General features: G+C 40.5%; 1 protein-coding gene across 1 annotated transcript in view; it reads left to right on the plus strand.

Moving 5' to 3' along the window:
* Positions 1 to 5,517: 5,517 nt before the first annotated feature.
* Positions 5,518 to 25,845, plus strand: part of SCAF11 (SR-related CTD associated factor 11) — a 71,933-nt gene continuing 51,605 nt past the window's right edge. Inside the window, exon 1 of the mRNA XM_007463830.1 lies at positions 5,518 to 5,736. The gene's annotated coding sequence lies outside the window, so the exon portion shown is untranslated. The remainder of the gene's footprint in view (positions 5,737 to 25,845) is intronic.

Raw genomic sequence — 25,845 nt, forward strand, 5'->3', positions numbered from 1 at the left:
AGCTGTTAGGCAATAGGGATAAGAAAGAATATGTTTGATACTTAGGTTACCCATCTGTGTCTTGGTTTTCACTTGCCTAATTTACATGGTACATGGACAGGTACAGCAGCCACAACTAGAAAAGGACCTGGTGATGAAGGTGTCAGGCCCCTTAGTGAAGAGGGTCTGGGCCACTGCACTAAGTAAGCTACCTAGACCAGCAGAGAGTGAAAGGAATCTACAAAGAGTGGGAGCGGAAGATGATCAGCTTCAATTATGGCCCCAAGAGCAGCTTCAAGGGCTGTTGTTAATCCCACCAACTTTCTTCTAGTAAGTTTCTCCAGGAGTAAAGACCCAACAGAATTTTTGAAGAGTTGTTCCTAGATCTTATTATATGTAAATGGGTGGACAGTCATGAATATCCTGGTGCAGAGATCTCCCAATCCAGGACTGAAGAAGTCATTCTACCAGCTCTTGGAATTGTTGGAGACTGATAGCTTTCAACTGAATCCTTCTCCAGAACTTACCCCTGGCTCAAGAGAGCCACCTTGCCTTTCAGGTAATAGTCAAAGTGATTGGTCATTGAGGCAGAATATAGTCTTCAGAGCTCCATGTAGGAATGGCTGAGGCCTTTGTTAGACTGCATCACAATTCAACTTCTTCCTCTGCCCAATCCTGCTTCCTTTACTCTTTCCACAGGTGAGTCTTGAAAACAGCCATGTTGGTGAGTCCCACAGGGCCAGGAACCGGGCAGCTCTAGGAGCTGAAAACAGTGGCCCTTCAATAGCCAGGAAGAAACGAGAGCCCTCAGTCCTGCAGCTTCAAGGAGCTGAATTCTGCCAACAACCTGAGTGAACCTAGAAGTGGATCCTTCTGGGACTTCACTGGTGGTCCAGTGGTTAAGAATCTGCCTTCCAATGCAGGGGACGTGGGTTCAATCCCTGGTCAGGGAACTAAGATCCCATATGCCATGGGGCAACTAAGCCTGCACGCCACAACTACTGAGCTTGGGCACCTCACTAGAGCCCGCGTGCCGCAAACTACAGAGCCCATGTGCTCTGGAACCCGCACGCCATAACTAGAGAAGAGAAAACCCTTATGCCACAACTAGAGAGAAGCCCGCACACTGCAACGAAGATCCTGTGTGCTGCAACTAAGCCCCGACACAACCAAAAATAAATAAAATAAATAAATAATAAACCTTAAAAAAAAGATACATACAAAGGATACTTACTCCAGCATTGTTTATAATGGCACAAAATCGGGACAAATCTGCATTATCTATCAATAAAGGAATGGCTTCAAAAACAGTACATGAATACTACATAATATTGTGCAGCTAGTTTAAAAAATGACCTAGATAAGAGTACCTATTGTAAACTGTTGAGTAAAAAAAGGAAGTTGCAGAAAAATATATATGATGTGATGTGTTATTTGTAAAAATAAAAATCAAAACCTCTATTTATATGTATGTGTTTCTTGGAAAAAGTATGGAGTGAAACATCAATCTTTTAACATTGGTTTTATCTAGGACTATCTTTTTCTTTTTATACCATCTTTTTCTTTATATACTTCTGTGTTGTTTGAATTATTGAAATGAATATTACCTTTAAAAAAGTGAATGGAAAGTAAAATGAAGAAGTGTCTTAAAATGTACACAAGGGACTTCCCTGGTGGTGCAGTGGTTAAGAATCTGCCTGCCAATGCAGGGGACACGGGTTCAATCCCTGGCCCGGGAAGATCCCACATGCCATGGAGCAACTAAGCCCATGCGCCACAAGTACTAAGCTTGTGCTCTAGAGCCCACGAGCCACAACTACTGAGCCCACGTGCCACAACTACTAAAGTCCGTGCGCCTAAAGCCCAAGCTCCGCAACAAGAGAAACCACTGCAAAGAGAAGACCACGCACCACAACGAAGAGTAGCCCCTGTTCGATGCAACTAGAGAAAGCCTGCGTGCAGCAACGAAGACCCAATGCAAACAAGTAAATAAATAAATAAAAATTAAATTTTAAAAAAGTACACTATTTTTAGATTTAGAGAGAAGAGATAAATTAATCTACAGAAGAGAAGAGACTGAAAATGTGAAGACAGAGTAACCCATGGAGTAGGCCCTCAGGGGATCTGTTTCAGAGCAGAGTGCCAAGTGTACCAAGGCTGATGACTTCACTGTTGTTCCACAAGGAAATGCAAAAAAAGTGTAGTTCATAAAAATTTAGTTTTTTTGTGTTGCAAATACATTTCTTTTAGAAAATCATGATGTTAAAGAGATGGGTGGACTGTTATTTGTCAGGATTAAAAAGTTATCAGTCCCAGGGCTTCCCTGGTGGCGCAGTGGTTGAGAGTCCGCCTGCCGATGCAGGGGACACGGGTTCGTGCCCCAGTACGGGAAGATCCCACATGCCGCGGAGCCGCTAGGCCCGTGAGCCATGGCTGCTGAGCCTGCGCGTCCAGAGCCTGTGCTCCGCAACGGGAGAGGCCACAACAGTGAGAGGCCCGCGTACCACACACACACACAATAAAAACCAACAACCCAATCCAAAAATGGACAGAAGACCTAAACAGACATTTCTCCAAAGAAGGTATACAGATTGCCAACAAACACATGAAAGGATGTTCAACATCACTAATCATTAGATGGCAAATCAAAACCACAATGAGGTATCACCTCACACCGGTCAGACTGGCAATCATGAAAAAGTCTAGAAACAGTAAATGCTGGAGAGGGTGTGGAGAAAAGGGACTTGCACTGTTGGTGGGAACATTAAGTGATACAGCCACTATGGAGAAAAGTATGGAGGTTCCTTATAAAACTAAAAACAGAACTACCATATGACCCAGCAATCCCACTACTGGGCATATACCCTGATAAAACCATAATTCAAAAAGAGACATGTACCAAAATGTTCATTGCAGCTCTATTTACAGTAGCCAGGAAATGGAAACAACCTAAGTGTCCATCAACAGATGAATGGATAAAGAAGATGTGGCACATATATAAAGTGGAATATTACTCAGCCATAAAAAGGAATGAAATTGAGTTATTTGTAGTGAGGTGGATGGACCTAGAATCTGTCATGCGGAGTGAAGTAAGTCAGAAAGAGAAAAACAAATACCATATGCTAACACATATATAAGGAATTTAGAAAAGCAGTTCTGATGAACCTAGTGGCAGGGCAGGAATAAAGACGCAGACACAGAGAACAGACTTGAGGGCACGAGGGCGGTGGGGGGGGGGAGAGGGAAGGGGAAGCTGGGATGAAGTGAGAGAGTAAGATTGACACATATCAACTACCCAATGTAAAATAGATAGCTAGTGGGAAGCTGCTGCATAGCACAAGGAGATGAACTCCATATTTTGTGACAACCTAGAGGGACAGGATAGGGAGGGTGGGAGGGAGAGGGACTGGATATGGGGATATATGTATACATATAGCTGATTCACTTTGTTATACAGCAGAAACTAACACAACTTTGTAAAGCATTTACACTCCAATAAAGATGTGGAAAAGTTTTTTTTAATAAAAAAATAAAAATTATAGTTTTCTCTTTGGCAAATGCTATCATTTGACCTTTGATTAATTTTTATGAGAGAACATTTCCCCCAAAACAAATATGTAAAGAGATTTTTACATAAGTATTTACATAAAAGAAGAATGTTGTACCAGAAGTCACTATCTGGAGTTTTACTCCTAGAGGTTGGATTCTCCTGGGTGAGGACATGCATATATATGTAACAAAGCTACACTCTCATTCAGTCAGATGGCTCATAACAGTGCTTGTTGATCTGGTTACAGCACATAATTCTTTAAACAAAGTTTTCACTGATTGTCTTAGTCATCCTTTATCACATTCTTTATAATGTACTGTTATAAACTCCTCTATATCATTATTTCTTCAAATATCCCAAACACAGTAGAGCCCATCTAAATTCCCAAAGCTCATATCCAAAACTATACATCGTAAAACTCCCAAGACTTTGAAAACAGACAAGGCTGCCATTCATATATTCCTATATGATCCTTTCGCAATTATTTACCAAGTCCTTACTGAGGGACAGGCACTGTGCCAGGAGCTGTTGCTCGCAAAGTGTTACGGCATTGTTCCCAGGGCTCACTGTGTGAGACAGGCACTGAGCAGACCAAACACGCTGAGCAGGATGGGGTTGTCAAGAGAAAGGAGGAGGGGGCACGGCAGCCAGCCTAGTCTGGGCGAGTGCCGCACGGGGGTACCCAGTCGGCGGGGTCCCGAGAAAGTGGGGAGGAAAGTCATCCCAGGCAGGGTTCAGGGTGGCTAGTAGAGCGCAACGCGCACGGAAAGGGAGGAAGGGGCAGACGACCCGAAAAGGTGCGAGCAGCAAGGTTGGATGTGACTGAGACTTGGGTGAACCAAGTCTGCGGGGTGGCCCGGAGGCAGAGCTTCATCACTCGGGGCTGTTGGCTGGACAACGGCGTGGGCAGGGTGGGGGGTAGGGGCTGCAAGGACCCGTTGGTAGAAGAGTAGACACCGACGGCAGGAAGAGTAGTCAGGAGCGTGAAGAAATTGACCGGAAGAGAAACTATAAGGTTAAAGAGTCAGTGACTTTAAAAAACAGCGTGAAAGGTATTTTTGAGGTAAAATACAAGATTTGACGACCCGACGGAGAAGGAACTGACAATGGCACGCACGTTCACTATCGCACGCTCCGACATATTCTTGAATGAATCAAGTCACTATCTAACCATCAAGTGGATCCGGATCAAGTTTAATTGTTTTGTTGTGGTAATTAAGACACGGGGATATGCCTAGGCTTGATGAGTCACGTGAGAAACCTCTCCAAGGCCTTTTACAAATGCCCACCCGGAGGGAAGAAAGAGGTAGGCTTACAAGTTATGGCCACTTCAGCCTCCTCGCAAGATGTAATTCAGGCGGGCAACGCTGCTGGGTGAAAATTCAATACACAGCCAAACAACGTATCAACACTTTTCAATATCAGATTACCATAAAGATAGGATAGCAAATGCCGCGCAAACCCCCTCACGTCCCGGTCCCCAAGACCCTTCTTCATTGTCTTCAGCAGTTCAGCCCGTACAGCCGCCAAAGCAGGGCGGACTCCAGCAAGCCACGCATGGCGCATGCGCAGGACCCCAGACTTGGGAGGAGAGCTGAGGCTCTGAGGATGTTTCCCAGAAGCCCGGGCCACTCGCTACCGTCCTCCCTCTCGCTCGCAGGCCGCGTGACGTGACTCCGCCCGTCACGTTCCTCTGTCGCAAACGGTGGTTTGCCAGCGCCCCCTTGCGGTCCGGTTGAGCGGTGCGGCCGTGCACGCAGGGCCAGAGCGAGCGAGTAGGGCAAGCGCGGAGGGTCCCGCCGCCGCCGCCGCCGCCGCCGCCGCCGCCGCCGCCGCCGCCGCCGCCGCCGCCGCCGCCGTCACCGTAGCGCGCCGACCTGTGGTGGCGCGGCTGAGTGGATAGGAGCGGAGCGGGGGGTGAGGGGGAGGAGGACGAGCGGAGCGGGGAGGGAGGAGGCCAGACGAGGCGGGGGGAGGGGGAGCAGCGGTGGCGCAAGCCGCGCGGAGCCGCGCAGCCCGGGTCCGCTCCCTGCTCCGCCGCCGCCACCCGCCCCAGGCAGCAGAGCCGGCGCCCCAGCGGCCCCCGGAACACCTCAAAGCGGACGAAGGAGTCCATGTTGGGGAACTTGGCGGCGGCGTGACGGGGGACCTAGGGACTTGCTTTGGGGCCGCCGCCGCCGGAGCCAGCGCCTCGACCTCAGTCGGAGGTAAACACGGGCCGACCCTGGGGGTGGACGGGCGCGGGCAGCTGTCGGGGCAGGGTGGGGGTTACGGGCCGGCGCAGAACCTGTGAGCGGGCCCGGGGCGACGGGAGGGCGGACAAAGTTTCGGAATCCGCGCGGCCCAGGCGGCGTTCTGCGCACGGAGGAAAGTTGAAGCCGCTTCTCGAAGCGGGGAAAGCTGCGGAGGGGAGGGCCTCCCCTTCCCTCTCGCCACCCCACGAGGGCGGCCCCGTTTCGGCCGCCGCCGCCTAGCTGTCAGTACCCCGTCCCATTTCCTCCTTGTGGCCTACCCGCCTCCCGCCGCCTCCGCCGGCGCAGCCCGTACCCGCCCGGGGGTCCTGGGAGAGTGGGTTGAGGCTAGAGGCTCAGCTACAGGGTCGCCACACGTCCACCCCCTCCCTCCGGGGAAACGTGTCCTTCTGGGCTTCCGGGCGCTCCCTGACCCCCGCGCCCGCTTGACTTGGGAGACTTTGCTTTTGTCAGTAGCGTCCAAGCCAGCTTGTGAAACCAAACTTTACTGCGCCGTGACCTCTCGGAGTGCGCGACTAGGGAAGTGCCGGCGCTTCTGAGCATCCGCGTTTACCCCATGCCCTGAATTTCAAACTCTTCTCCCACCGCCGATTTTTAAACCAATTTCCTGGACTGACAACAAAAGGGCCGGGAGATCTAAACTTAGCTGCACCAGTCGCCCCTCTTCAGATGCTAGGAATTTTGAACCGTTGAAGTCAAATCTTAGAGATGGCTGGCCGTCTTGCTCCCCAGTTTGAAAAATTGTTCTAAAAGTAAGCGCCTGATTTAGAGTAGTTGATTAAAACATTCAGACTCGAACGCGGAATTTTAAAATATCCTCAAAGTATTCCTGTACCGCATTACATAAAGTGTCTACGAGGTGAGCGTTTTTCATTCATTTTGGATTGCATTTTAACATCTTTGTCATACTACTAGTGAACTAAGATTTTTAGGCAAAACTGACCAAAACGTTTTTAATTTAATGCTTTGGCTAGTAGATGCTGTTCTAAAATTTTCCCAATTTGGGAAATTCACTGAATATTGGAAAGAGCATGTTTAATAGATGCATTTCTTTCATTTTAAAAGAGAAGCTAATTCATACATATGACCACTTACTTCAGTAGCAAGGTATTGAAGTACATTCTTAAATAACTGGCCGTTTTTGTGTTTTATTGGTATTAAAATTTTGATATGTAATCAAGTCTTTTTCCAGACTGTTGCTTTCTCTTTCCTGTTTCTTTGGCAGTTGGCTTAATCATTTAACTTTTTTTGCTCTTGGCTAAGAGCTTCAGTAAAAAGTTTGTGGGACTTTTGTTTTTGTTGTTTAACTTACTGGGCAGAAGAAATGAAACTGTCTTTGGGTTTCTTTTGTCTTATACTATCCTATCAAAGATAATCTGAATTTACTTTGTATTTTGTTCATGCATTATGAAGGTTTTTTTAAAAAAATTTGCAATTCTTATTGTAACTGCATTTTTTCGCTGTATTGTTTTTTGGTACTTACAAGTATAGTAATAATCATTCCATTTTACATTCACATAGTGACCTTTTTGCCTGATAATTTGAGTACATCAGGTTTTTGGCTGGGTAAGATTTGGATGTCTGCTTACTCTAAGTGTATTCATGCTGTAAAGACACTCTTCACTATGTTAAGGGGGAAAAGAACTGTGGAAGAAAATGGAAAATTGTTCCTAAATATGCTGCCTGAAACATATATCATGGAGAAATTTTTTTTTTAAATTTATTTATTTTATTTATTTATTTTTGGCTGCGTTGGGTCTTTGTTGCTGTGCACGGGCTTTCTCTAGTTGCGGTGAGCGGGGGCTACTCTTCGTTGCGGTGCGCGGGCTTCTTATTGCGGTGGCTTCTCTTGTTGCGGAGCACGGGCTCTAGGTGCGCCGGCTTCAGTAGCTGTGGCTCGTGGGCTCTAGAGCGCAGGCTCAGTAGTTGTGGCGCACGGGGTTAGTTGCTCCACGGCATGTGGAATCTTCCCGGACCAGGGCTCGAACCCGTGTCCCCTGCATTGGCAGACGGATTCTTAACCACTGCGCCACCAGGGAAGTCCATGGAGAAATTTTTAAGGGAAATTTTTTTGTATGCCTTTAGGCAGTGGTAACGGGGTTCTTGGGTTAAGATTGAAACTTTTCAGAGATCATTCAGCTTCCCCATAATTCTTTGGGGACTAACCAATACTTTAAGCAATTTTCTTTAAAAGTAAGCAATTTTCTTTAAAAGCTGTGCTGTTAATCAGAGATAGGATGAATCAATGCTATTACATGATGTTGATTGATCAGTAGCATCTTTTAGTAATAAGAGTGCAGAATTATCCTACTCATCTACCTAATACAGAACTTTTTTTTTTTTTTTTTAGTTTCATCAGTGAGAAATAGTTGTAAAACCTTACTAAGGAGAGTGGCAGGCATAAAAGTAATAAAGAATCAGCCCTAGAATAATTTTCATTGTAACTTCCTTTTAGTAAGCTCTGCCATCATTTACCCTTGTCTTTTAGTGATGTAAATTGGATCTTGACTTACCTTGCCCAGTGAAATAATCTTTTCTCTTTTTAATTAATTTATTTTATTTTTGGCTGCGTTGGGTTTTCATTGCTGCTCACAGGCTTCCTCTAGTTGTGGCAAGTAGGGGCTACTCTTAATTGCGGTGCGCGGGCTCAGTAGTTGCGGCTTGCGGGCTCTAGAGCGCAGGCTCAGTAGTTGTGGCGCACGGGCTTAGTTGCTCCGCGGCATGTGGGATCTTCCCAGACCAGGGCTCAAACCCACATCCCCTGCATTGGCAGGCAGATTCTTAACCACTGTGCCACCAGGGAAGCCCCAGTGAAATAATCTTAATTGTATCCTCTGTCCTGAAGAGTAAGTTAATAGCTTTGTATCTTATCTTGCATCCGAGGGCTAACTTTTAGTAGCACTGACTAGAGCCTAGAGTTAAAATACCCTTTATCATTTTATTGCTGTTCCCAAGACTCATCTTTGCATTGTTGTGGTCCTTGCTTTTCTTATTTAAAGCCGTGGCTTTGTAATTCCTAGTACTTAAGCACATAAAAATTCAATATAAAATGTAAAAACAGCATTGTCATTTCTCACAAAATAATGTCCTAAAAGTTTTCACCATGACCTTTCTTCACCTAGAATCTTTAACGCTCAACAGCCAGAGTGATCCTGATAAAATATATCAGATCATGTCACTTCTCTTCTCAAATGGCTTCCCTTCTCAGTAGTAGTAAAATCCATAATCCTTATTATGGTCTCCCAGGCCCTGAGCCTTTTGAGTCTCTTCATCCTCTCTGACTTCATTACTTGACTCTTTCTGTAGCCACACTTCTACTCTACTACTGAGGTGTTCTTTGACTACTATGTAAAACACAGGCCCTCCTCCCACATTTCTTAGCCCTTTTTAAGCCAGATTTTTCTCCATAGCACTTAACACTTTCCAAGATACTGTAGAATTTACTAACTCAAGTTTATTATATTTTTTTCTTTACTCAAATGCAAGTTCTATGAGAATGGGGTTTGTCAGTTTGGGTCACTGTTTTGTCCCCAAACACTGAACAATGTCTGACGCACAGTAGATACTTAACAAATACGTAATGAATTAACATGCTTTCAGCTAGAAAACATTAAAAATAGTAATTGTGGTTTGAAACTTGAGACTATGCAAGTCTCATTCTTTTGCATAAACTGCTAATATAACTTGGAAAAAAGAGATGCTAAAATGGAATCACAGTGGCCTCTAACATTAAAGAAAAAAAAAAAGTTTGTCGGAGGAATGTGAGCTCCCAAAGAATACTGTGAAGGTCAGAGAGGAGGTGAGTGTGGTATTACAGAAACCAAAGGAAGAGAGTATTTCAAGGAGAGAGTAGTCAGTAGTCAAGTGATGATGAGAGTTGAATAAGGCCAGAGCTGAAAGATTTTTCTTTGGGGAATCCCCTAGCAGTCCAGTGGTTAGCCCTCCACGCTCTCACTGCTGAGGGCCCGGGTTCGATCCCTGGTCCGGGAACTAAAGTCCCACAAGCTGCCTGGCGTGGCAAAAAAAAAAAAGATTTTTGTTTACGTTTAACAACATGGAGCTCATTGGGTTTTTGAACAAGCAGGATAGTAAGCTTATTTTTAAACCGATGCTCTAGTAATTGCGTAACTAGATCTAAAAGTACTGGGATCAAAGATTAAGAAATTTTCTACTCACATTACAGAAGAGACCTAATGTTTATCAGATATTTACTGTGTGCCAAACACTCTGTTCTAGACATTTTGCATGAATTTTCATTTGATCTTTTCAGCAGCCTTGCAGTATTGGTTGTATTTAATCCATTTTACAGAAAGGAGTCTGAGGCTCTGGAGAAGTTAAAAAGTCAGATGACTTGCTGAGTGTCAGAGCACTTGCTAAGAATCTATACCCAAGTCCATCTGACTCTTTGGCCTTTAGTTAGTCGTTAGGTCAGTTGACCTCCCAAACTCTGCATCAGTGTTGTCTAGTAGTAGAACTTGCTGTGATGATGGAAGTGTTCTGTATCTCTGCTGCCCAATATAGTAGCTGATAGTAACTGTAGTAGATAGTGGCTGTTGAACACTTGAAATGTAGCCAGTGCAGTCGGGGAACAGAATAGTGGTACTGTGTTGGACAGTGCAGATATAGATCAAAAGAATCCCATGAATAATAAAGGAGAGTCTTTTCTTATTAGAGATGGAAACATACATTCCTCATTTGAAAGGAGTACTGTTTTGCTTATATTCTAGTTTTAGATGCTGTAAATGAATATTTGTAAGTAATCTTCTTTTCCTTTTTTTTTTTTTTTTAACAATCTCAAACTTTCAGAAAAGTTCCAAGTGCAATGCAGAGAACTTTTCCCCCAAAGCTATTTGAGAGTAAGTTGCAGATGCAGTCTCATCACCCCAAACAAGGACAAGGACTTCCTTTCTGTTACATAAACAATATTAAAATTAGGAAATTAACCTTGCTATATTACTACCATATAACCCTCAAACCTTGTCCAAGTTTTGCCAGTTTTCACAGTAATTTCCTCTATAACAAAATGATCTGGTTCAGAATTTTGTGTTGCATTCATTTAATTGTAATGTCCTTCAACCTAGAACAATTCCTTAGCCTTTTATTGATTTTCATGACCTTGACACTTGGAAAGATTACAGGTCAGTTTTGTTGTAAAATTTCTCTCGATTTGGATTTGCCTGATACTTCTTCATGATTGGATTCAGATTGTGCATTTCTTGGTAGGAGTATCACAGTGATGATACTGTTTTCTCATGGCATCCTATCAGCTGGCATAATAACAGTTTCTGTTTGTCCCCTTACTGATGATGTGCACTTTGGTCACTTAATTAAGGTGAAGTCTCCCAAGCTTCTTCACTGGCGAGTGTTTTTCCTGTCTTAGTAATTAATAAGTACTTTGTGGGGAAGTATTTTGAGACTATATTAAGCCCATTCCTTATCAAACTTGCTATTTGTTGATTCTCAAATTGTCCCAGCTTTGGCCAGGGACCAAAAGCCCCTTCAAGCTAGTTTCTGTGTTCTTTTGACTTGCTTTGAGCACTTCCTTACTTTTTGACACAAGAAAATGTTCCAGGCTCACCTTAAACTTTCCTTGCCACAGCCCTGGAATCAACCATTTCTCCAAGGAGTGGTTTCTTTTAGTGGAGAAAGGAATTTAGAAACCAGGATTTGAGCACTGTACTTATGTCTCCATCTATATGTAAAAAACCATGAGTTGGTACCAGTTTCTCCAATTTCAGTACACAGTGTTTGCTTTAGTTTTCTCCTTCTCAAAATTTGTAACCACTTTCTCTTAAAAGGAATAGCCTAGCTCCCATTATCATCCTTAGTGTATTTACTTAGATGATCAATCCCCGGTATGTAACCAGTTTCCCATTGCCACTGCTGCTTTCTCCCCCATCTTGCATAACATTTTCACTCTACTTTGGCTCTGACACCTTGTGCCAGGATGCATTCCTCATTCCAGGCTTCTCTTATACCTCATGCAGAGCATCTTGCCATTCTGCTTGAGTTCTAGTACCTCACTCTGGGTTCTTTCACCATCCCTCATGAGGACACCTTGGTCACAGAGTTGGGTTCCCACACATCCAGGAAGAATAGCAGCATACAGACATGTTCTTTTAAGGATTATAGTTACTTGTTTTTACAAAAGATTATTACACCAAAAGTTATAGTGAAAATTAATGACCAGATATGTTCTCAACTTTTAATTTAACCCCCCTTGAGATTCTCGCATCTCTTAGTGATAAGACTGATCTTCCTCCTCATTTTTCCTTTTACCTTAGAGTTCTCAGATGTACTTTTGAGAGAGTCTTCTTAATGTAATTTTAGTAGTAAGGTAGAAATTAGTTGAGTTCTTTTGTATGTAGTTTTTGGAGTCAATCAGGCCTGGCTTTGAATGCTGATTGTCCCATATACTACTGATTGTCACCTTTCCTAGGTGACTTAATCAATGTCCCAGTTTTTTCACCTATTTTAATTTTAAGTAACATTTACCTGAGTCCAGTGGTAATAGCTAACTCCATCTCTATCTTTCATCCCCTTAAGTTAGCTCTGTTTAGTGAGTGATTTTCAAGCCTTTTCAGCAGTGTTCTAGTATTGAATCTTGGTGGTGTTTTAATTCTTAGCATGTACTGTGGTGTGTGTTTTGAGGGTTAAATGTGCGAAGGTGTGCCAGAGTATTCAGTTCATTTCCCGATATAAAGTAGGCATTCTCTCTACCTTTAGTTCTGTGCTCCAGGTTTGTTGATATCTATGTGTCTATTAGGTCTGGGGATGAAACATGGCCTTTGCTCTTGGGGAGCTTAGTTCTAATCAGGCCTTCTTTATTGCTCCCCAGTGTTGGTTGTATTTTTTCCTAACTAGTTTTCCATAGCTTCCTCGCTTTCCCCCCTTTCTGCTGCTGGATTATTTTCAAAACTCCCAATTTAAACATCTCAGAAACTACTCTCAAAATAGATAAGTGAGAGAGAGGTGGACTTTTCCTTAGTGATTCTCTACTTTTTACAGAACACAATTTAAGTCCTACCTTGGACTTAAACTTTAAGTCCCTTTACATTCTGGCCCATAATTATGTCTTTGCCCTTATCTTCTATTAGTGTCCTAAATGAATTCTTTCTGACTAAATTAGTCCTGAAAAGTGACCTGTACCTCACATTTGGCACTTAGCATATGCTATTTTGTTGTTCATCTTTTCTATCCTATTTTTGCACTTCCACTTTTTGAAAGGATATATCATCTTAATCTGTCTTTGTAGTCCAATGCCAGGCCCAATACCCTAACCATAGTAGTAGTTCAGCAGCTTAAAGTAAACAGAAACAGAAATATAAACATGAAAAAGAGCAGCCACAGCAACATTGCTTTGAAAATTCTCTGGGATCAGTGAAACAGCTTACAAATGATACATGATTTGTTAACATAAATATTTTGTATGCCTGGATGGCCTGTCAAGAAAATTGTTTCTTTAAACTACTGTTCTAACTGGGAATAAAATATTAATAACTTAAAATTTTGTAAGCTATCATTCACCTGGAAACCTTATCGTAGAAAAGCCTTCTTCAGGGGCTTCCCTGGTGGTGCAGTGGTTAAGAATCTGCCTGCCAATGCAGGGGACACGGATTTGAGCCCTGGTCTGGGAAGATCCCACATGCCGCGGAGTACCTAAGCCCATGCACCACAACTCCTAAGCCTGCACTCTAGAGCCCTCAAGCCACAACTACTGAAGCCCGCGCGCCTAGAGCCCGTGCTCCGCAACAAGAGAAGCCACCGCAGTGAGAAGCCCGCACACTGCAACGAAGAGTAGCCCCCGCTCACCACAACTAGAGAAAGCCCGCGCGCAGCAACGAAGACCCAATGCAGCCAAAAATAAATAAATGAATGAATTTATTAGGGGAAAAAAAAAGGCTTCAGATAGGACAGCTTTAATGATTTAGGCCATATTTCTTTAGGAACTGTTGTACATGTCCAGTTACTTGGATGTAAACATGAGTAATATGAGGAAGATGCATGAAACAAAATATCTTTATTGTTTCAAAACTGCTACAGAATTAGATAAAACTGAAGCAGAACATGAAGGAGAAACAAATTCAATCAAGCCCTTAAAAGAAGTTTATAGTATGTTTCATATTAATGTAGCCATTCCAACTTTCTTTGATTATTACTTGCATGATGTAATTTTTTCCCATACTTTTATTTCCGTACTTTTATTTACTATGTCCTTATGTGTAAAGTGAGTTTCTCCTCCCCGCCCCCATGATATCATGATTCCCTCCTGGCTGTTCCTAAAGGCAGCCATGGAGCTCAATAAAATTTACTTTCCTGGAAAAAGAAAATAAAGTGAATTTCTTGCAGACAGGATGTCAGTCTTTTTAACAATCCAATCTGACAATCTCTTAATTGATGTATTTAGATTATTTGCATTTAATGTAATTATTGATATGGTATGCTCCTTTGTTCCCCATTTACTGCCTTTTTATCATTCTCATCCTAAGGCTTTTTTTTTTTTTTTTAACATATACATATATCTATTCTTTTTCAGAGTCTTTTCCCATATAGGTTATTACAGAGTATTGAGTAGAGTTCCTTGTGCTATACAGTAGGTCTTTGTTGATTATCTGTTTTATATACAGTAGTATGTATATGTTAACCCCAACTTCCTAATTTATCCTTTCCCCACCCCCAACCTTTCCCCTTTGGTAACCGTAAGTTTGTTTTCTGAGTCTGTGAGTCTGTTTCTGTTTTGTAAATAAATTCATTTGTATCATTTTTTAAGATTCCACATATAAGTGATATCATATATGTCTTTCTCTGTCTGACTTACTTCACTTAGTATGATAATCTCTAGGTCCATCCATGTTGCTGCAAATGGCATTATTTCATTCTTTTTTAATGGCTGAGTAATATTCCATTGTATACATGTACCACCTTTATTCATTCCTCTGTCAATGGACATTAGGTGCTTCTGTGTCTTGGCTATTGTAAATAGTGCTGCAGTGAACATCGGGGTCTATGTATCTTTTTGAATTATGGTTTTCTCTGGATATATGCCCAGGGGTGTGATTGCTGGATTATATGGCAGCTCTATTTTTAGTTTCTTAAGGAATCTTATACTGTTCTCCATAGTGGCTATACCAATTTACATTCCTACCAACAGTGTAGGAGGGTTCCCTTTTCTCCACACCCTCTCTTGTTTGTAGACTTTTTGATGATGGGCATTCTGACCAGCGTGAGGTCATTGTAGTTTTAATTTGCATTTTTCTAATGCTTAGCAGTGTTGAGCATCTTTTCATGTGTCAATTGGCCATCTGTATGTCTTTGGAGAAATGTCTGTTTAGATGATCTGCCCATTTTTTGTTTGGGTTATTTTCTTGATATTAAGCTGCAAGAGCTGTTTGTATATTTTGTAGATTAATCCCTTGCTGGTTGCATCTTTTGCAAATATTTTCTCCCATTCTGTGTGTTGTCTTTTTGTTTTGTTTATGGTTTCCTTTGCTGTGCAAAAGCTTTTAAGTTTAATTGGGTCCCATTTGTTTATTTTTATGTTCATTACTCTAGAAGGTGGATCCAGGTAAGTCAGTCTTTTTAACAATCCAATCTGACAGTCTCTTAATTGGTATATTTAGATTATTTACATTTAATGTAATTATTGATATGATATATTCCTTTGTTCCCCATTTACTGCCTTTTTTGGACTAGGTGAATATATTTTAGTATTCTACTTTAAATTTATCTTTGGCCCTTGTTTTGGGCTGCATCTCTTTGCATTATTTTTTAGTGGTTGCTTGAGATCTTCTCTTGACAACTTGAAATGTGCCTAGTTTGAATTGAAGTGTGCAGTAAATATAAAATACACACTAGATTTAAAAGATTTACTACCACAAAAATAATATAAAATCTCATTTAATACATTTTTTATTGATTATATGTTGCAGTATTAATATTTGGACATAATAGGGTTAGTAAAATTTACTAAATTGATTTTAACTGTTTTAACTTTTTTTTTTTTTTTTTTTTGCGGTACACGGGCCTCTCACTGTTGTGGCCTCTCCCATCGCGGAGCACAGGCTCCAGACGCACAGGCACAGCGGCCATGGCTCACGGGCCCAGCCGCTCCGTGGCATGTGGGATCTTCCCGGACCGGGGCATGAACCCGTGTCCACTGCATTGGCAGGTGGACTCTCAACCACTGCGCCACCAGGAAAGCCCCTGTTCTAACTTCTAAAATATGGCTGCTAGAAAATTTAAAATTACATATGCAGCTCACATTATATTCCTGTTGCACAGTACTGCTCTAGGGATCATAATATATATGTCAGAGGATTTACTTAGAATACATATTTACTGGTTGAAGTAAATGTAGAAGCCCTATAATTCCCCAGTGACATTTATCTTATGTTGTTATATGTATTACACGTATACATGCAATGAAAACCCCATTAGACAATTATGCAGTTTTTGCTTTCAATAATCATGTACTTTTTAAAAGGACTTTAGAGGAGAAAAACTATTTTCTTAAATATTCCTAAATAGTTACTATTTTGTTGTTGTTCTTAATGAAACTTCAGTTTTCTCTCGTGTCATTTCTCTTCAGCCTGAAGCACTTCCTTTAGCCTGTCTTTTAAAGTAGCCCTGCTGGTGATAAATTTTCTTAGTTTTTCTTCACTGAAATATGTTTTCCATTTTCATTTCATTTTTCTTTTGAGTTAGTCTTATTTGATGTACACAAAACTGTGTCAGTTTTTAAATTTGTGCCTTTCTCCAAGTTAGGGAGGTTTTTTGGACATTATTTCTTCAAATATGTTTACCTGTTCCAATCTCTTTCTCCTTTTTCTGGACATGATTAGAACTTTGGATATTGTCCATAGGACCCTGAGACTCTTCATTTTCCTTCAGTCATTTATATCTCTGTTCTTCAAATTAGATCACTTCTGTTGTATCTTCACATTTACTGACTCATTCCTTTGCATTTCCATCCTGTTGTTGAGATCTTATTTCAGACATTGTGTTTTTCATTTCTGAAATTTCCTTTTTTTTTTTTTTTTTTTTAATATAGTTACTATTTATCTACTGAGAACCTCTGTCTTCCTATTCATTTCTAAAGTGTTACTTTTTTCCCCCTGGAGCATAACTTATTTATATATTTAGCTTAAAATCATGCCTGACAAATGTGTTGAGTAAATATTATCTAAGGTTATTATACATATTAATAAATCATTCAAAGCTGTTATTGGGCACTCATTTGAAGGCATGGTGCTGGATGCTGGGTTATATAGTGAATAAGGCAGATAACAGCTTAACAATTTTGTAGTCATTTGAGTCATTAAGAGTGTTACTGCTTCTCATTGTTTGAATACTTTTATGGGTTTTTTTTGAATATTTTTAATATTTAGTGACTTGGATTAATATTTGTTTTATTTTCTGGCAAAAGGCTGGTGAGTTCCAATCCTACTACTTACCACTGGCTTTGTGACCTTGGACAAGCTACTTAATTTCACTGTATGTAAAATGGAGATACCTTCTTCAAAAAATACTCTAACAGTTAAATGAGATAACTTATGATATATCAGAAAGTAATGGCTAGACCAGGACCAGATGGCTTCACAGGCGAATTCTGTCAAACATTTAGAGATGAGCTAACACCTTTCCTTCTCAAACTCTTCCAAAATATAGCAGAGGGAGGAACACTCCCTAACTCATTCTGCAAGGCCACCGTCACTCTGATACCAAAACCAGACAAAGGTGTCACAAAAAAAAACTACAGGCCAATATCACTGATGAACATAGAGGTAAAATTCGTCAATAAAATACTAACAAACAGAATCCAACAGTACATTAAAATGATCATACACCATGATCAAGTGGGGTTTATCCCAGGAATGCAAGGATTCTTCAGTATATGCAAATCATTCAGTGTGATACACCATTTTAACAAATTGAAGGATAAAAACCATATGATAATCTCAGTAGATGCAGAAAAAGTTTTTGACAAAATTCAACACCCATTTATGAAAAAAAATCTCCAAAAAATAGGCATAGAGGAGAACAAAAAGTTTCACAATTTGTATGGAAACACAAAAGATCCCGAATAGCCAATGCAGTCTTAAGAAAGAAAAACGAAGCTGGAGGAATCAGGCTCCCTGACTTCAGACTATACTACAAAGCTACAGTAATCAAGACAGTATGGTACTGGCACAAAAACAGAAATATAGATCAGTGGAACAGGATAGAAAGTCCAGTGATACATCCATGTACATATGGCCACCTTATCTTTGATAAAGGAGGCAAGAATATACAATGGAGAAAAGACAGTCTCTTCAATAAGTGGTGCTAGGAAAAATGGACAAATGTAAAAAAATGCAATTAGAACACTCCCTAACACTATACACAAAAATAAACTCAAAACGGATTAAAAACCTAAATGTAAGGGCAGACACTGTAAAACTCTTAGAGGAAAACATAGGCAGAACACTCCATGACATAAATCACAGCAAGATCCTTTTGGATCCACCTCCTAGAGTAAGGGAAATAAAAATAAAAATAAGCAAGTGGGACCTAATGAAACTTAAAAGCTTTTATACAGCAAAGGAAACTATAAACGACAAAAAGACAATCCTCAGAATAGGAGAAAATATTTGCAAACGAAGCAACTGACAAAGGATTAATCTCCAAAATATACAAAGCAGCTCATGCAGCTCAATATCAAAAAAAAAAACAACCCAATCCAAAAATGGACCCAAATAGACATTTCTCCAAAGAAGGTATACAGATTGCCAACAAACACATGAAAGGACGTTCAACATCACTAATCATTAGAGAAATGCAAATCAAAACCAAAATGAGGTATCACCTCACACTGGTCAGAATGGCAATCATCAAAAAATCTACAAACAATAAATGCTGGAGAGGGTGTGGAGAAAGGGAATCCTCTTGCACTGTTGGGGGGAATGTAAATTGATGCAGCCACTATGGAGAACAGTATGGAGATTCCTTAAATAACTAAAAACAGAACTACCATATGACCCAGCAATCCCACTACTGGGCATATACCCTGAGAAGACCGTAATTCAAAAAGGGACATGTACCAAAATGTTCATTGCAGCTCTATTTACAATAGCCAGGACATGGAAGCAACCTACGTGTCCATTGACAGGTGAATGGATAAAGATGTGGCACATATATAAATGGAACATTAGGCATAAAACAAAACAAAATTGAAATATTTGTAGTTAGGTGACAGGACGTAGAGTCTCATACAGAGTGAAGTAAGTCAGAAAGAGAAAAACAAATACCGTATGCTAACACATATATATGGAATCTAAAAAAAAAAGTGGTTCTGATGAACCTAGGGGCAGGACAGGAATAAAGATGCACACGTAGAGAATGGACTTGAGGACACAGGAAGGGGGAAGTGTAAGCTGGGACAAAGAGTGGCATGGACCTATATACACTACCAAATGTAAAATAGCTAGTGGGAAGCAGCTGCATAACACAGGGCGATAAGCGAGGTGCTTTGTGACCACCTAGAGGGGAGGGGTAGGGAAGGTGGGAGGGAGCCGCAAGAGGGAGGGGATATGGGGACATATACATACATAAAGCTGATTCGCTTTGTTATACAGCAGAAACTAACACACATTGTAAAGCAATTAATACTACAATAAAGGTGTTAAAAAAAAAAAAGGGAAACTAATGGCTAGAAACAGTGTGAAAATCACAGCCAAAAGTCCAGTTCTTGGGGAATTTGAAGCCCCAATAATAAGATTAAATTTCGGAGAGGATCGCAGTATCTGCCCATGCCTGATGCTAGCATGAAAAAGTGTTGGTTTTTTCTTTTTTGCTTTTTTTAAAAGTAAGTTAACATTTCTTGGTTAGAATAGTAATGTGTCATAGGAGTAGGATTGTGAAATGCCTCTTTAAATTATGTATGAAAAATTCATTTGAGAACACATTCATCATATACTTACATAATAAAATTGTGTTTATCTCTGAGATAGCTACCTAGGTTGAGTTTAAGAAATTCTGATAATAGGCATAGCTAGAGTAAAGAGAGAGTGGATGTCCTGTGTACTATACAAAACAGTTGCTCCCCCCTCCCCCCGTATTAGTTTCACGATAGCAACTTGTACAATTTGGAAGGGATTAGTACAAAGGAAGTGACATTTCTTGAGGAACCAGTCAAAGAATGACATTTAACATCTGTGCAAAAAAGAGACTGATTTCTAGAGTTGAAATTCTATAATGTAAGGTTTTTAAAATCTTGTTTAAACAGAACAGAGCAATATTTCAGAAGCAATGTTTTGAACCTTGTCCTTTTCCCCCCACTGCTATAGATGAAATTCATTTCCATTCCTCTGTAACAAGCATTTGTGTACGTTATTTTATTGTGTTTCCTCTCCTTTAATTCTTAGGATTTGTTTGTTTATTTGTGAATGTTTCCTGTGCCTTACATAATTTTCCCATCTCCTTTTTTGGGAGGTAGGTAGACAGGGATTACCATTTAAATTCGGGAATCTGTCTAAGGTAGATAAAAGGTTAAATTAAAGAAATGGTCTATAGTTTTCCTGTTTGGGGTTAGAAGAAAAGTATAAAAAGACTCCAGTTCTTTCTCTACTTCCTTGCTTCCTTCCAGGATCCCCTTTCCTCTTGGTTATTCTGCCCAGATATGAGGGTACATTGCTCTTGATCCCAAGGGCTCCTGTAGTCCTCTTGGGAGGTTTGTTGTCAAGTGAGTCTCTTAACACCTCATTGTTCTTTTTGCTTTTTTGTCTCTAGTAGACATAAGGTTTAATCTTCTAAATGTAAACTCTACTTTTCCAGACTTGTAACTCTTGCCTTCAGCAGACCTGTAATAAATGTTGAGGAATGGGTGATGGGAAGAAACAAAAATGTAAGAGCTTTAGGTTTGCCTTTATCATTTAAATTAGTGCTTTAGTAAATGGGGTTGAGAACATGGAGGTGAGGATCTCAAGGACAAATGAAGATTACATAATCACTTCCTTCTTCTATTCCCTCCTCCATACCTTAGGCAGGGGTGGGATTTACTAGAGAAGAATTGCATAAATATATATTGAAATTATTAGAGTATGTATAACATGCTGCTGTTCTATAATTGTTTCTCATTTGGAGAAATAGTGGAAGCCTGTCATATTATTATGGTATCTTTATCAACCTCTTTATGGTTAAACTATCCAAGCATGTAGAAGGCACTCATTTTTCTTTTTAAATTAAAGTACTGCATTGTAGGAATATTCTTCTCATAGAGTGGACAGCTATCACATAAGACTAACCCAACTGGGAGCCATCTATAGTGCCTGTCTTCCCCCATACAATGAAAAACCTGTTAGCTCTATACCATCACTAGGGTCTTAGAACGGATCTCTTTTTATAGTTCTGTCTTAGAATTTAGTGGGCTTGTGAAGTTTTGTCTGTTGCTTTTAATCTCTGTTTCCCCAAGCAATAGGTATGTGTTGTCTGTGAGACCTTTCAGTGCTACAGAAATACAGGAACCCTCAGATACCTCCTCTCAAGCTCAAATATGGTGATGTAATTTGGGTGGTCTCTGTGTTGGTGATAAAGACTGAGAGTATGAGTGAAGTTGTCAGTGAAAAATTACCTTTGTTGAGAAAGTTGATTTATATTCTAGCCCATGATTGCTCTCTCATGTCAGTCTTTACTTTTAAAAACATTTTAACATTTATTAACATATAGTAAAATTGACCTTTTTGGGGTTTGTAGTTCTGTGAACTTTAATACATGTATAGATTTTTATTACTACCACCAGAGTCAGGATTCAGAGTGGTTCCCAGAAAACTCCCTTATGCTATCTTTGTAGTCTAACCTTCCCCTGACCCAGGCAGCCACATAACGGTTCTTCATTACTACAGTTTTGACTTTTTGAGAATGTCCTATAAATGCAATTATGTATCAGTAGTAGGTAATCTTTTGAGACTGGCTTCTTTCACTCAGTATATTGCCTTTAAGATTCATGTAAGTTGTTGAGTGAAACACCAGTTCATTTCTTTTCGTGGCTGAGTAGTATTCCACTGTGTGGATGAACGTATCATAGACTGTTTATTTTGATGCAATCTAGTATATCAGTTTGTTCTTTTCTTGTACTGTTTTTGTCTGGTTTTGGTATTGTGGTAATGCTGGATTCATAAAATGAATTGGGAAGTATTTATCTTCCAAACTGTGGAAGTGATTGTGTTATTGAAATGTTTAGTAAAATTCACCAGGGAAATTGTCTGGGGCTGGAGGTTTCTTTTTTGGAAGACTTAACTACAAATGCAGTTTCTTTAAATAATACCGGGGCTATTCAGTGCTATTCTACTTAATTAGTCTTGCTAGAGGTTTCAGTTTTATTGATCTTTTCAAAGGATTAGCTTTTGGTTTTATTGATTTTTTTTTTTTCTGTTTTTCTGTTTTCAGTTTCATTGATTTCACATTTGTTCTTTAAGGATAATTTCATTAGCTTGAAGATTTTAGGTTTTTAAAGTTCTTTTCCATTTTAAACTAAGAATGTTGTTTCACTTCCTTCTGGCCTGTGTCGTTTCTGATGAGAAATCAGTAGTTATTCAAATCATTAACCTATCTTCCCCACATAAGTAATGTATTGTTATTTCAATCTACTTGTAAGATTTTTTTCCTTTGTAATTTTCAGCAGTTTGTCTGTGATGTGTCCAGGAATTAATTTCATTGGAACTATCCTGTGTGAGGTTTATGAGCTCCTTGAATGTAGAGGTTTATGTCTTTCAACAAATTTGGGGAGCTTCCAGCCATTATTTCTTATTATTACTCTCCTTTCCTCCCCTTCTTGAGCTCTTGACAAGAATGTTAGGATTTTAGCATTGTTCCACAGTTTCCTGAGGCACTAATGATTTTTTTCTTTTTCTGTGTTTTTCTCTCTGTTGTTTAGATTGGGTAATTTCCATTGCTCTGTCTTCCAAGTTCACTGACTTTCCATTCTGCTATTGAGTCTGTGCAGTGTATTTTCTATTTCAGTTATTATGTTTTTCAGTTCTAAAATTTCCATTTGGTGGCACTTTATTTCTTTGCTGTGATTTTCTAGCTTTCCATTTGTTTCAAGAGTATTTGATTTTACTTGTTGGAACATTTTTATTACCTGCTTTAAATCTTTGTCAGAAAATTCACCCAATGCTGTAATATCTGTGTCTTCATGGCGTTGGTTTCTATGGGTTGTCTTTTCCCATGAGTGTTTGAGATTTTCCTGGTTCTCTGTATGACAAGTAATTTTGGACATTTTGAACAAAACAGGTTACTGTCTCAAGCTCTTTCCTCTCTGTTATATCCATGGTATTTTCTAGATCCTTAGAACACCCCCTCACCCCCACCCCCCACATACTTTTCTGTCTTCTGGCTAGAAAGCTCAGTCTTTGTTTACACCACTGTGGTGTATACTTTCCACAGTTGCATCTGGAGCCAAATGACAGGAAGACAGGAGAAAAATCAATGAGATTAGCCCAGAGTTTTTCAGTCAGCGAGTAGGGTACCTTTCCCTAGAGTTTTAGGCTTCTGCTGACCCTGCTGCTGTCACTGTTGCAGCCATCACCACCACAGGATTGCTTGGGAACTGGAGCATGGGGAATGAAGAACAGAAAGAAAAAAAAAGATTTCCTTCACTCTTGAGTATTGGGAGGCCCCTTTCCTACTCCTTGGGCAGAGCTAGATGGCTTTTCTTAGAGTGCTAGCCTGTGCATGCACGCTCTCTCGCTCTCGCTCTCGCTCTCGCTCTCGTTCTCTCTCTCTCTCTCTCTCTCTCTCTCTCTCTCTCTCTCTCACTCGCTCTCACTCGCTCTCGCTCTCACTCGCTCTCGCTCTCACTAGTCGTCACTTTATAGGTTTCAGGCTTCATGAAGCCCAGGCTGGAGGGAAAATTGGATGGGGAAGAAATTATAAACGCACTACCAGTTTGATAATATATCAGATTTGGGGCTCTTCCCCAATCTACCTTTTATTGCTTACCTTTTAATTTTCAGTTAGCTGCTCCATTTATTTTGTCTAGGTTTTATAGTTTTATTCAGTGAGATTAACAAGGTAGAATGTGCTTATTCCATTTTACACAGAATGGAAACTTCCCAGTCTCACTTATTATCTGTCTTAGAATGTCATGAATCTCCTTATTTTGTAGTTAAATATGGTTTGTCAATTATATCTTATTTTTCCAACATATATGTGATCCTGCCATGTATAACAGTGCAAGTTTTGTCAAGGAGATGATGCTACATTAAGTGTAGAAGGAAATGGGAACATTAATTTTTCTTTTAGAGTAATAGCATAGTTTTCATGAACTCTTACCAAAATTATATTACATTTGAAAAACTGTTTTCCTATTTTCAATTTAATCTATGTTCTCTGCCTGAGGATTTCTGGCTTGCCTTTCACTTTGGAAATGTTTTAGTTTTTATTCATTTTAACCTTTTTAAAAAATGATTCGTTTCAATAATTAGGTTATTGCTCATCATAGAACATAGTATGAGGTGACATCCTTCATATTAGTGGAGTCTTTTGGCACTCACTTCCTGTTGCAGACACTGTAAGAATGTTAGAGACATTCTGAAGGCATATCTTTACTTCCTGGATCGATATATGAAGCTGGTTTTATTATAAGACCTATAAATGTGGGTGACTTCAGGTTCTTTATTTTCAGTTTACCTGGTAAACTACAAGACATAGGATTATCTGTTCATCAGTGAATGGTGCTGAGAAAACAAGCCTTTTTTTGGATATAGGTCTAGAATGAAGGAGTTGAATATGAAAAGATTCCTCGAAATTGCTACTGTTGATCAACTGCTGACACGCAACCAAATCACTGATAACCCTGTCAAAGACTGAACTAGATAGAAAGTATTTCCAGGACCTGATATGCAATAGTAACTGAAAGCAGAGCATGTGTCTTAGTCTGTTTGGGTTGCTATAACAAAATACCAAAACTGCGTGGCTTGTAAAGAACGAAATTGGGACGTCCCTGGTGGTGCAGTGGTTAAGAATCCACCTGCCAATGCAGGGGACACAGGTTTGAGCCCTGTTCTGGGAAGCTGCCACGGAGCAACTAAGCCTGTGTGCCACAACTACTGAGCCTGCACTCTAGAGCCTGCGAGCCACAACTCCTGAGCCCGCGTGCCTGGAGCCCGTGCTCCACAAGAGAAGCCACCGCAGTGAGAAGCACGTGCACTGCAACAAAGAGTAGCCCCCGCTCACGGCAACTAGAGAAAGGCTGCGCACAGCAACGAAGACCCAACACAGCCAAAAATGAATAATTTAAAAAAAAAAGAATGAAATTATTTCTAGAGGCTAAAAGTTCAGGATCAGGGTGCTACCATTGTTGGGTGAGGGCCCTCTTCCAGGTCTCAGACTTTCCCTTGAATCCTCACATGTGGAAGGGATTAGGGATCTTTTTGGAGCCTCTTTTATGAGGCACTAATTCCTTTCATGAGGATTCTACCCTCTTAACTTAAGTACATCCCAAAGGCCCCCCTTACTAATAATGCCATCACCTTTAGGGATAAGGATTTCACCATGAATTTTGCGGGGATATAAACATTAAGACCATAGCAGCATGTAAATGAATCCAGTAAAACAAAAATTGATTGAGTTTTACATCCATTTCAGTTTTACTGTTGGTTTTTATAAAGTTGGGGTGAAATCGAAAGTATTGGCAGGAATGAAAATTTTGTTGCTGTTTTTGTAAATAGATATCCTAATTTGTTGGTTCTCCATTGAATTATTTTCTGATTAAGAGTTTTATTTTTTATTATTTATTTTTTTAAGAAGATGTTGGGGTAGGAGTTTATTAATTAATTTATTTTTGCTGTGTTGGGTCTTCATTTCTGTGCGAGGGCTTTCTCTAGTTGTGGCAATCGGGGGCCGCTCTTCATCACGGTGCGTGGGCCTCTCATTATCACGGCCTCTCTTGTTGCGGAGCACAGGCTCCAGACGCGCAGGCTCAGTAGTTGTGGTGCACGGGCCTAGTTGCTCCACGGCATGTGGGACCCTCCCAAACAAGGGCTCGAACCCGTGTCCCCTGCATTAGCAGGCAGATTCTCAACCACT

Source organism: Lipotes vexillifer, unplaced genomic scaffold (assembly GCF_000442215.2).
Source record: "Lipotes vexillifer unplaced genomic scaffold, Lipotes_vexillifer_v1.1 scaffold1587, whole genome shotgun sequence".
Lineage (NCBI taxonomy): Eukaryota > Metazoa > Chordata > Mammalia > Artiodactyla > Lipotidae > Lipotes > Lipotes vexillifer.